The 13604-nt window shown below is 34.6% G+C and overlaps 1 long non-coding RNA gene across 1 annotated transcript; it reads right to left on the bottom strand.

Annotated features, from left to right (window-relative positions):
* Positions 1718–2758, bottom strand: LOC110267650. Its single transcript, XR_002355500.1, has 3 exons — positions 2587–2758; positions 2044–2148; positions 1718–1903 (listed from the first exon to the last, which is right to left on the bottom strand). It is a non-coding gene; the product is annotated as an uncharacterized LOC110267650 (long non-coding RNA).

Here is a 13604-nt window from a genome sequence, read left to right as displayed (position 1 = left end):
ATCAAATACTTCACATACCTCTAATATATATATACCACAACTCACACTACACTATCTCATGAATCTCACTAAAAGGTCATGAAAGAAGGAAGAAGCACTACAAAAAAATCGCTGAATATAATTAGATTTGCTGTCGGATTTATCATTGGAAGTTAGCGGCGAGTTTACCAGTAGATTTGGTAATAAATTTGTTGGATAAAAAAGATACTGTCGGATTTAGTTTTTTGATGGTAAATTTGCCAGTAATAATTGGGAAAAAAGAAAAAATTGGCGTGATCATTACCATCGAATTTAGGGAGAAAAATCTGGCAGTAAGGTAATTAAATAAAGGTTTAATTACTCTGTTGGTCCCTATAATTTCGCGAAATTTTCAATTAAATCCCTATACTTTTTTTCCTTTCAATTGGGTCCCTATACGTTAATTTTTTTTTCAATTTAGTCCTTGTTAACGTTAAACGTTAAAAAAATGTTAGTGAATTGTGAAATTACTTGTATATCCCTAGGGACCTAATTGAAAAGAAAAAAAATATAGGGACCTAATTGAAAATTTAGAAAAAATATAAATATTCAATAAAAGATATTCCTATAATCCCTATTTAATGATTCTACGACATTAAAAATATTTCTATAATCCCTTTTATTTTATCACTATCATTTTTTTTCTTATTTATATACAAATTGTGACATAAAAAATATTTCTTTAATCCCTTTTATTTTATCACTATCATTTTTTTTCTTATTTATATACAAATTGTACCAAAAATACTGTCTCTTTATTTTTTTGACTTTCAAAATACCTTATCTTAAGAAAATACAAAAAAAAAAGTAATGGATAAAATGAAACAGAGAAATAGTAGTAATAAGTATAATATAAAATTCAATTTTCATCACTCAAGTATTTATTATGACCAATATAATGAAAGAACTTGCATATGGCATATGGTAACAAGAATCATTGATAGAATAATAACTAAAATTGTTTACAAAAATTGAGTTCTATATAATTCCTCAAACAAGAGAATAAATTTGGCTGACAAAAACTCAAAATCAAGTATATTGAAGAAATGAATTTTCCTTATGGTAACAAGAACCATCAGAAAGAAATCCCTAAAGGCTGCTTGCTCTAGCATAAACAGATATTCCATCTCCCTTGGATATGATCTTTGCCATTGCAACTGATGCCAAGTGACGCAGGCCGTCGACAACCAAAAGTGAGCAGGAAATACAATGCATCCTCACACTGTACAAAACCCTTGGTCCATTCAATCTGCAACAACTTAGTTTCAGCTTGTATATACAAAATGATCTGGATGCACACAGCTAACGATGTTCACAGCAAAATTAAATCATAGGGATGGGGATACTTCCTAGCTCCTACTAAGAGTCCAAGCAGAAAGAAGCTTTAAAAAATAAGTATGCCAAAGTAGAATTTATTTAAGACATCAATGATAGGAAACCATCATTTGCAGCAAAACTTGATCATTACCTTTGTCAAGCAATTTATGCAAGTAACAAGAGTTTTCTCATCCTCAGTAATCAATAGGGGGACAATAACCTGAACTGAAATATTTTAATTATTGATATCATTATTAAGTTAATAAAGTAACCCAAGTCCAATTCATCTGAAATACATTTACAAGCAAGAAGAGCCAATAAGTGAAAAATTCAAGAAATACATACACTTAAACATCTGAATGTATCATGCTGGGATAAAACAATATTCAGGCAGTGCTCTGCTTTATTTGAGACCTGAAAACAGGACGAAATTTGCTGAAATTAGGAGAAGAATTAACAAGAAGACAAACAAGAATATCACAATGCTGGATACCATAGGAACTCTATCCTTTGTTACATTAAGCAGCTTTTCAATAACAATTTCGACTGAACTTTCCATGGCGTCTTTCTAAAAAGAATAAACAGAAAGATATAACAACCTCTTATTATATTCCAGAAAGCCCATAAAAGAAATATGTATGGTTGCATTTACCAATATAGGCAAGGGCACAATGAAACAAAGTGGAGTACATAAAAGGGGGTAAGAACCTGGATTTTAAGCATTTCAACAAGCATTGAAAGAGCAAGCTCTTTGATTGAGGAATCTGAATCATCCAGCACCTCAAGCACAACTGTCAGAATCTGATTGAAGTACTGCAATGACGATGAAACAAACATCACAAAAGACAAAAAAGAAAAATCTAATATACTGTGCTATGCCGCAATGGTGAAATTTTCTTAGCTTTATCCCGACTGACTCCATTCTCAAAATGTTATCATTTTTTCAAACTATTAGTTAGCTCTTAATTTCTCAGGCTTGCATTCACAGTCCAAATCCCAAAATGAAAGCTTAGAATTAAAATTTAAAAAAAAAATATAAAACAAAAGTATCCGTCCAATGCATGTTTCCATCAGCAAGTATGAAGCTTTTTTTGGGGGGGTACATGCTAAGACCTCCAAATTACAGGTCAATGGTGCAGCAACATCAAAAAACAACTTAGTATTATTGATAACAAATCTAAAGGAAAATTTCTAAAATAAAAAGTGTATATAGATTCTGAGTAAGGAAAAATAAGGTTATTTCGCCCCTACCTAAGTTCAAGATGCAGAACTTCTTCGGAAACTGTTTGCTTAATTGCGGCCCTGCTGAATCAGGCTTCGACTCCATTAACTAGCAGCAGCAATTTGAAAATTTTGCCGATCTATGGCTGGCGGTGTGCGCATTGATGGGTTTGGGGCAAAAAGGAGAGAGAAAGCTGACGTTGATTGCCGCAAGAGGGGACCTTATGGTGGATCCAACGGGAGCTCAAGAAGTTAGGGCTATTGGGTTAGGACGGGGTGAGTGTGGGAGTGGGACAAAATAATAAAGGGTTTTTTGGGAATTTTGAAAATATAATGGTATCTTTGATTAATTTTTTTTTTAAATATGAGAATATTCGTTTATTTAACAGAATATTCCGTTATTTTAAACGTTTTTGTTACGGTAGGGACTAAATTGAAAAAAAATTAACGTATAGGGACCCAATTAAAAGGAAAAAAAGTATAGGGACCTAATTGAAAATTTCGCGAAACTATAGGGACCAACAGAGTAATTAAACCTTAAATAAAACGCGCAATTTTAGTCACAGGCTATGCGTTATTGGCGGATTTTTTCAACGGTAAATTCGCTGGTAAAATTGACCCTAAATCCAATTTTGTGAACATTTCTTTTCTATTTTTGCAACATCATTAACCTCACTTCTCTCCCCTTTCTCTTTCTCTCTCGCCATCAGCCCTCCATCACCATCATTTGCTGCCGTTTCGCCGTCATCAACCGCTCATCACCACCATCCCCTGCCGTTTTGCCATCGTCGACCGCTTCCCACGACTCCAGTCATTGTTACCGTCGACGAGTGTCCAACTGAAGCTTGTTTCTACCATGGTTCTCCCTTGCAAATTGATGCCTCTATCATTTGATATCGCCGCCGCTTGCCTCTGTCAGCTGCAATACTACCCTTCCTCCTTTATCCAGGTATGTCTTCTTTCCTGCCTTATATTTCTTTGACATTGTTATCATTTGCTAAACCTTAACCCCTTTTTGCCCTAATTTTTTTTTGAACCACCATTCAATTCCACCTCTTCCTCTAGTTCCTCTACCTGCGACTGCTTAATTTGTCTCCTGTGTCCCCTTCTATTTTTGCCGCTTCTGGTTGTCCTGCTCGGCTCCTTAGGGTGAAGGGACTCGTGAGGATGCCTGCTTAAGTTCTTCACATCACTACCAAGAAAATCTCTTGTGATGAAGGTAAAATTTTCACTACTCCTTCCACAATTTTTATCATCCTATGACTGTTTTATAATTTTTGTTTTTTTTTCAAATTGAATCTTTCTCTCGTATTTGGATATCATTTATTGTAGAATGTTAAAGGATTTTAGATTGAAAAGGTTATATATTTCAATATTTGGGTATTTAGATAATAATTGTTCTGAAATTTATATAAATAATGGTACTATTACTGTTGCTTGAATATTTGATGCAAGTTATGTGTTAGAATTTTGAGTTTTAGTGGCTGTGTTGTTTCTTTGGTTTGTCCATGAAACATATTCTAATATTGCAATTGATCCAGGGTGCATGGCAGATTATATATGTGTCACATCTTTTTTTAGTCTAAACTAGCATTTTGTTGTTAAATTAAATTAAGCATTGTTTGGTGCAAAATGGTAATCATAGATTTGATAAATGTTGTGATCTTTTTATTTTAGTTTTGGTGTACTCACTTCATGTAAAACCTGCGAAATTAATAAATAATTGGCCAATAAATTAGTTATTATTTAAAAAATTAGAAAATTGAATTTTATAGTTTAATGAAGTAGAAATAATTAAAATATGAATTTTAACATTAATTTTAAAGGTTTTGATCCAAAATTGAGTCAGACGGACCGAACCGAATAAACTGGGCCCAAGGCCCAACCCAATTCACCCAATATAAAGAGCTTCAGCTCTTCCTTCTTTCCCAAATGAAACACGCTGAAACTTGCATGAGGAGAAGGGAAGAACATTCAAACCCTTGCTTCAATTTTTATTCCACCATAACTTTCAATCCGGAGCTCCAATCGCCACACAGTTTGCGGCCACATGACCATCGCATCAAGCTCTACAAAGCCCACTAACCAATTCGGTAAGGATATTGTAACTTCACCCTCAGTTTCTTTTTCTCCCAATTTCAAATTTTGGGTAATTGGATATTGAAATTTTTGATATTTTGGTGTTTAGGATCAAACTAGTTTGAGAAAATTATTGGGTTTTACTCGATGCTTGAGGAAGGTAAGAACCTTTAAATCTTTTTGTGGATTATTGAGTTAGTAAAGTTTGATGTTGATTATAGTAATATGATAATAGATTGAATTATGTTGATTTGAAGTCCTATTAGGGATTGAACTTGTGGATTTTGGAACCTTAGAAGCTAAAAACCAGTTTTGGTGTGATTTTGGTGAAGTGAAAGCTTGAGAAAACAGTGAATTTGAGGTGTCTTTGGCTTAGGGAGGAATCAGTCAATGTATGGTTTTAGTTTTTCGTAGGTAATATATAATGTAACGTGAAAACTTAGGCTAGACGACCTAGGATAAGTTGAATTATGTGTTTGGTGCATACTTAGTGGTTTTAGTTGATGCAAATATTCCTCAAACCCTTCTCAATCATTTCCAAATAGAAAATCATTTTCAATATTAAATCTCTTCCAAACCAAATTAATTCCAATATTAAACATTTTCTAAAATCAAATCATTTTCAGAATTAAACTGAATTTCAATATTAAATTTTTCAAAAGTCAACTCATGTTCAATAACAAAACATTTCCAAAATGTTGAGAAAACCAATTCGGCAACCATCAATTTAACAGAATTAATAACTCAGAATATTCAACCTTCTCAAACAGTCATTAACTCCATCAAACAAACAATTACAATCATCCAGAGCAACTCAATTCAGTTCATAAGACTTACAAAATCACAAAAATATACTTTTTGCTTTAATATTGAGTTGTAACAATTCTTGAAAGTAAAATAAGTTTAAGAAAAATGCCCCTACCTCGATCGCGACTCAACTACGCGACAAAACTCCATTTTCTCTCAGCCCACAGCGGCGGCAGCCGCAACCTCAGCTCCAAACCACTTTTGCAGCAACTCTAATCGCAATATATAATAACCGAAACTCAATCTTATAGCAATTAACATTGCGAAGCCTCAACATAAGATAACAAAAAAGTGACTAAAAGGCTTTTTGAAATAAAAACGCTTACCACAACAAAGAAGAAACGACTGAGTCAAGTAGCGGTAGTCCCAGCGGTGGTTCCGATGGCCACAGAACTGCTCCCGGCGGCCAGAACAGCGGCGAGGCTTCATCTTCCTCCGGCAGCGACACCCACGACGACAACCTCCATGTTCTCTCACTCCTGTTCAAGCACCTCTTCCCTTCAACCCGCGGACTCCCTCTCTCTCTCTCAAGTTGACGTCGACGGCGACTTGGCAGCCACGGAGCTCCTCAAACAGTGGCGAGCTTCCTCCAAATTGCATTCGGCAACAGCAACTCCGCCTCCTCATGCGGTTCTCTCCTTTAGCTCTGGTCTTCCCCACAACGGCAATGGCGGCGATTTGCGATGAGGGCGACGGCAATGACTGGTCGCAGCTCATCCACCTCTTCTCCTGCTCTCTTGGCTCTCCCTCTCTTTTCCCCCTTCCTTTCTTTCTCCCGTGTTTCTATGTCTCCCTTTCTTCTCTCTTAATCCAGCCTGCGTATGTGTGGGTTTTTTATGTATCGAAGAAGAAAGGGTAAAAGGAGGGTGAATGGCGGCTAAGGTGAGTGGCGGTGAGTTAGGGTAGAAAAATTAGAGTTTTCAATTTGTGAATTAGGGTTTAATTTGGGACAAATGTGAAATTAGAGATTTTTGGATAAATTGGGATTTGGTAATTTTAATTAAATTAGGGTATAGAGTATTTAATTTAAAATCTAATTTAATTCTTTAAAATTAATTTAAAATATTATTTAATTATCAAAATTTGATTTAATTACTTTTAATAAAATAGTTGACAAAAATAAAACCTTTAATGAATAAATAAATTGAAAGTAACTTATAATAAGATTTTTCGAAATTTTTGGGTCTTACATGATCCATATATATGTTTTTAACCTTCCTTTTGAACTTGTTTATTTTCGTGAGTGATGTAATTTCTGTTTTGTTTTTTCTTAACTTCTCTTTCAAGTCTCCTAGTTACAATCTTCTTCAATTAAGTTATATACATATTTTTATTTTTACAGGTTGTACTGCCTCTCCACCTCTAATTTACGTCCTAGGCGTAAATCTCTGTGTGGTAGGGTGTTACATTATGGTATCAGAGCAGTTCGTTCCTGTAGAGCTTGAGGAACAGACTGACTATGTTTTTGGGCATACCCTAGGTGTGTGTACATACTATTTTGGATGTCTTCTTGACATATATAGCATAAATATTCATGTGCATACTTTTGGAGATTAGAAGCACTAGACTTGAGATATTAAGATTGATCACCTTAATATCAATTGTTTAATATGGACAAGACCCAAAAGGCGTCTCCTGAATGCAGGCAAGGTAATACGGTTGACTATAGAGCTGCTGCTGTGCAAGTTATTGCTAACAAGTTGAGACAACAAGCTAAAAATGGTGATGGAGGCAGTAATAGACCTGGTGGTGAAAATAACCAAGGAACTAGAACTCAAGCAGCTGAAGAAAGGGGTCGATGGCATTTATTTAGAAAGGTACGGAGATTCGAGGAGGTTCTGGTGGAAGCGAGTGGCGGATTAAGTCCTTAGTGGTTTATGATAAGAGTGACGCTGTGGAAGCGCGGTGATTTTGGTGGCTCTAGAATTGTAGTAACGTGAGGAAGGAGTTTTAGGATATAAGATTGTTTCGAGGATTGACGAAGAAGCGAGAAATAGAAGTGAGTGTATGTGGGCTTAGGTTAGAATGGATTGACTCAAACTAAGAGATTGAGGAATTGTGTAGAGTTTGAGATCATTGTGAAGGATTTGAGATTTAATTTGATTTAGATGGTACCCATAAAGGATAAGGAAGTTTGTAGTCATTGAGAAAGAGTTAGACGAAGCTAAGAATGAAACAAACGGGTATAGCTTACGCTTGAATTTGGTTAAGTTTATTATCTTGTACATGAGAATGAAGAATGTGAACTGATGTTTGAATTAATATTGGAGAATAGTAGAATGAATGATATGAGGTCAGTTGAATTTGAGAGAGTTTATATAAAGATTGAGGGCAAAATTTTTAATTAGGTAGGTAGGATGTAAAACCTGCGAAATTAATAAATAATTGGCCATTAAATTAATTATTATTTAAAGAAATTAGAAAATTAAATTTTATAGTTTAATGAAGTAGAAATAATTAAAATATGAATTTTAACACTTATTTTAAACGTTTTGACCCAAAATTAGGCCAAATCGGATGAATCAGACCCATATTGGGCCCAAGGCCCAACCCATTCACCCAACACAAAAAAACTTCAGCTCTTCCTTCTCCTTTCCCAAATAAAACACGCTGAGACTTGCATGAGGAGAAGGGAAGAACATTTAAACCCTTGCTTCAATTTTTATTCTACCATAACTTTAAATTCGGAGCTCGGATCGCTGCACTGTTTGCGGCCATGCGACCACCGTGTCGAACTCTACAAAATTCACTAACCAATTTGGTAAGGATATCGCAACTTCACCCTCTGATAAACTACTATTTTATGATTTATCTTGTACTCAATTGAGTGGATTTCATCAATCTTTCATACACTTATTCATATGATTTGCATAGTTTTATATTTTCCTTCCTGATTTTGTGCTATGATTGAAAACATGCTTCTTTGGTCTTAATTTGCTAATATTAATCCTCTCTTATTATCATTAGATACCTTGATATGTGTGTTAAGTGATTTTAGAGATTACAGGGCAGGAATGGCTCAGAGGATGGAAAGGAAGCATGCAAAAGTGGAAGGAATACAAGAAGTTGGAGAAATTGCTAAGCTGTCCAGCCTGACCTCTTCGCACTCAAACGGCTATAACTTTAGCTATAGAGGTCCAAATGAGATGTTTTTAGTTGCGTTGGAAAGCTAACGTCCGGGGCTTCACAACGATATATAATTTGCCATAGTTTCCTCGAATCCAAACGACGCGAACGCGTAGATCACGCGGACACGTGACCTGGCAGAAACGCAATCCACGCAAACGCGTGGACGACGCTTCCGCGTCACTTTTCCGCGACCTGTACGTACCAGAATACGCTGGGAGCGATTTCTGGGCTGTTTTTGACCCAGTTTTCGGCCCAAAAAACACAGATTAGAGGCTATAAAGTGGAGGAATGCATCCATTCATCATACATCAGCTCATAATTCATAATTTTAGGATTAGATGTAGTTTTTAGAGAGAGAGGTTCTCTTCTCTCTCTTAGGATTTAGTTTTAGGATTTAGGATTATTTCTTCATCATCACAGGTTCAATGTTCCTTTTATTTATTTTTCTAATTTAATTTATGAACTTTTCCATGTTAGATTTGAATATTCTATTTAATATAATTTGAGGTATTTCAGTTATAAGATTGTTTTATTTATGCTATGAATGCTTTTGATTTATCCAAATTATTTTCATTCGAGTAGATTCTCTTCCCTTTTGGCTCTGGTTAAGTAATTGGTGACACTTGAGTTATCAAATAAAGCAGTGGTTGAAATTGGCAGATTACTAATTGATCTAGATCGCTCTAAAGCTAGTCTTCCCATAGGGATTGACTAGAACTTGAAGATCAAACTAATTAGTCCACTTGACTTCCCTTTGCTTTAGTAAAGGTTAACTAAGTGAGATTAAAATCCAATTCTCATCACAATTGATAAGGATATGACTTCCAGTTTCTATACCTTGCCAAGAGTTTTATTATTTATTTAAATTAATCCCTTACAATTTACTTTCTTGCCATTTACTATTCTTGCTTTTTATCTTATAAACCCAAAATTCTACCTTTTTCATAGCTAATAATAAGTCATACCTCCCTGCAATTCCTTGAGAAGACGACCCGAGATTTAAATACTCGGTTATCAATTTTATTGGGTTTGCTTAAGTGACAAACAAAACGTTTGTAAGAAAGGATGATTGCTTGGTTTAGAAACTATACTTGCAACGAGAATTTATTCTGAATCCTAAACCATCACCCTCAGTCTCTCTTTTTTCCAATTTTGAAATTTGGATAATTGGATATTGAAATTTGTGATATTTTGGTGTTTAGGATCAAACAAGCTTGAGAAAATTATTGTGTTGTTTATTGATGCTTGAGGAAGGTAAGAACCCTTAAATCCTTTTGTGGATTATTGAGTTAGTAAGTTTTGATGTTGATTATAGTAATATGATGTGGAAATAGATTGAATTATGTTGATTTGAAGTCCTAATTGTGGTTGAACTTACGGATTTTGGAATCTTGGAAGCTGGAAACCAGTTTTGGTGTGATTTTGGTGAAGCGAAAGCTTGAGGAAACAGTGAATTTGAGGTGTCTTTGGCTTAGAGAGGAATCGGTCAAGGTATGATTTTGGTTTCTCGTAGGTAATATATAATGTAACGTGAAAACTTAGGCTAGACGACTTAGGATAAGTTGAATTATGTGTTTGGTGCATACTTAGTGGTTTTAGTTGATGCAATATGTGTTGAATTGATGTGGTATGGTTGGATTGATGGTTAATTGGTTATTGATATGAATGTGGCTAATGTTGGTGAAATGATGATTTTGATGATTGATAATGATATATTGATAATTATGTATAAAGTTGTCTTGAATATGGATTATTGGGTTGAACTTGATGAAATTATGTATTTGTGTGTTATGGAGTGAATGAGAAGTGTTGAGATATGGCTTGGTTTGTTTTGGTGTTGTTTTGAAGCTTGGGATATTGATATTGAGTTGAGAAATTAGTAAAATTAGAGGTTTTGTGATTTCGGTAAAACTTGAATTTTTAACCAACTTCGACAGCTCATAACTCAGCTTCCAAACACCCCAAATTTTGTCAAACTCATTTCAAATAAAATTTGGGTCCGTGAAGTTTATACCATTTGAAAAACGGATGAAAACATTTAAAACGAAAAAGTTATGTGCGTTTGAAGTTTGGTGTCAAATTTTGGAAATTCTGCAACTTAGCAGCTTTTGAGGAAAAAGGAGGGGTCGCGTACGCAAGCATGTACACGCGACGCGAGATTTACTCACTGCCTTGATATCTCGCATATGCGGACATGATCTCGCATACGCAGACCTGTAAATTTAGACGATCGCGTATGCGAGCAGTATACGCGATGCGAGAATCCTCTACTGTTTTGAAATCTCGCATACGTGGACAAGTCTCGCATACGCGAGACCTCTATTTTAGTTAAAAGTGGGATTTTTCATACTAAACCAATTCTCTAACTTTCTAAACTTCTTTTACACTTGTTTAAGATTCGTTAGTGAGCCTTTAAGCCTTAGAATAAGGGTGAGTCTGTTAAATAAATTGAAGAGATATTTTAAAGGGTTTTACGAAGTGTAACTAAATTAATGAGGCGTTGGTAACGTTGAATGAGAGGAGGTTGATGAGGATGATAGAAGTAATGATGATTTGTATTTAGATGAGATATATGTGATCCCCGGGTAAGAGGCAGTGGCATTGTTCACCTGCTCCAGGTAAGGGATGAGGAAGAGGAATGATGAAAACTGAGTTAATCATGAATTTTGAATGAATATGAAAGAATTGAAATGATAATTGAGTGAGAGATGGATTGATGAAGATTGAGTTTGAATGAAGGATGATGAGGATTGATATTGAAGTACGATATTTGAATGAATTGAATGATTATGAGATGTATGTGACCGGGTAAGAGGCAGTGACGTTGTCCACTCGCTCCGGGTATAAGTTGAGGCTCCGGATAAGAGATGGTGGTATTGTCAACTTGCTCTGGATAAGAGCTGAGACTCCAGATAAGATGCAGTGGTGTGATCCACTTGCTCCGAATAAGAGTTCGAGGCTTCGGGTAAGATGCAAGGGTTGAGTTTTGTCACTACTTGCTCCGAGTCGAGAACTGTAACACCGCCTGGATAAGAGGCAGTGGTGAAGTTGTCCCCTGCTCTGAGTACGCGGATAAGATGCAAGGGTTGCGGCAATGTCTCACTTGCTCCGTGTTTGGTATTTTGTCCAGGGTTAGCTACCGGACATGTCGGGTTTGACTTTATAATCGACAGATGAGACTCATCGGCCATAGGGTAGACATGCATCATGTGCATTTGTGTGATTTGCTTGAGTATGCTTTGTTTTGCCTTGCCTAAATGCTTATATATGCTTAATTGCTATTTGCTCTAACTGCCGTATCTATACCTCTATTTGTGTTTTCTTTGTCTAAAATGTATGTGTTTGGAGGCGTGACGAGGGTTGTTCCACCGGTGTTTCGGAAGGTTGGAGGGGACGATAAGGGAAGTGTTAGGTTAAAGATGGTTTTAGAACTTGAACACTTTAGATAACTTACCTAACTTATAGTTTAGAACACTTTCTTAAGTTAAATTCTGAGTGTCGGAGTTCTAGAAATGCCTCTGACTTTTCCGAGACCTTATATATTATCTATGTGGGCAACATTACCATGCTGTTAACCTCCGGTTCTCATTTCATACATGTTGTTGTTTTTCAGATGCAGGTCAAGAGGCACCTCTCTGAGCTTTTTTAAGACTCTTTGGAAGGGAAGAACTATTTTGGGACTTAAGGTTTGAATTTTGTCTATGTATTTTTTTATATAGATTCTCTGCCTTGTATATATTAGGTTTTGTCCCTCTTAGAGGTTGACTTGGAGAAACAGGAATATTTACTTAGTCTTTTGGAATGTATTCTAGATTATATTTATATGTATCTATACTCTGCGAAGCGGAGCTCGTTATTTGTATTTTGGAATTCTGATCCATATATTATTTTTTTTAACCTTCCTTTCGATCTTGCTTATCTTTCGTGAGTGATGCGATTTCTGTTTCGTTTTTTATTAACGTCTCTTTCAAGGCTCCTAGTTACAATCTTCTTCAATTATATTATATACATATTTTTACTTTTACAGGTCGTAGCACCTCTCCACTTCTGATTTACGTTCTAGGCGTAAATTTCTGTATGGTAGAGTGTTACACTTCAGTCTTTCAAGAATTCAAGTGTTGTGTTGCATTCTANCGCTGGCAAATATTAATTTAATTATTAATAAATAATATATTATTGTCGGATTTACCGAGAAAAAATTTGATAGTAACAAGTTTCGAAATTTCACCAATTAAAAGTTTATATTTGCCGGTAATTAGCGACAGACGAAAAAATCCGCCAATAAACAACTATCAACAAAATTTATACCGTCGGATTTATTCTACCACTAAATCTACGGTAAAACAGGTTACCGACAAATTACATATTACCAAATTAAAATCAATATATAAAATAATTTCTGTTTAATTACACCCAAATATTAATTTATGTTTGGATGTTAATGTGTTATATAATTAAATCTTAGTAATATATACGACGTTTGGATGTTATGGTGTATTATATTGTTTTATGTAGGAATTGAAAAATTTTGGATGTTAAAAATCATGAATTTAAAATGTTAAAAAATCATGAATTTTAAATGTTATACCGAATTATATTTATATTTTTTTATACGAAGATCCTATGATATTTGATATTAATTACCTTAATGTTATAGGTATTTTTTTTTTTTAAACTTATGTCATTAATTAATAGGATTACTTGATTTTACGAAAAAGAATTTGGTGGCTAATGCTCTAGCTTTCTATATAATAGAGGTTATATGAAAGAAATAATATATGACATAAGCAAGACCTAGCCAAATTTTAGGGAAGTTGAAGTGATAGGGTTTGGTTATTTTGGATGTTATTATTGATGTCTTTTTGGATGTTAAATCTTGAATTTTCAAATGTTATATTATCACATAAATTTTTTTGTGTGATCTAAAAATGATGGAATTATAATATTTAAATGTTATTTTATTCATGTAAAGTTATGTACTTAAAATATGAATGGTAAATTTTTTATTTTTGGAAAAAAATATAGAATATAGA

The sequence above is a fragment of the Arachis ipaensis genome, chromosome B10, assembly GCF_000816755.2.
Source record: "Arachis ipaensis cultivar K30076 chromosome B10, Araip1.1, whole genome shotgun sequence".
In the NCBI taxonomy this organism is placed as follows: Eukaryota; Viridiplantae; Streptophyta; class Magnoliopsida; order Fabales; family Fabaceae; genus Arachis; species Arachis ipaensis.
This window is presented reverse-complemented; position numbering and strand designations above follow the sequence as displayed.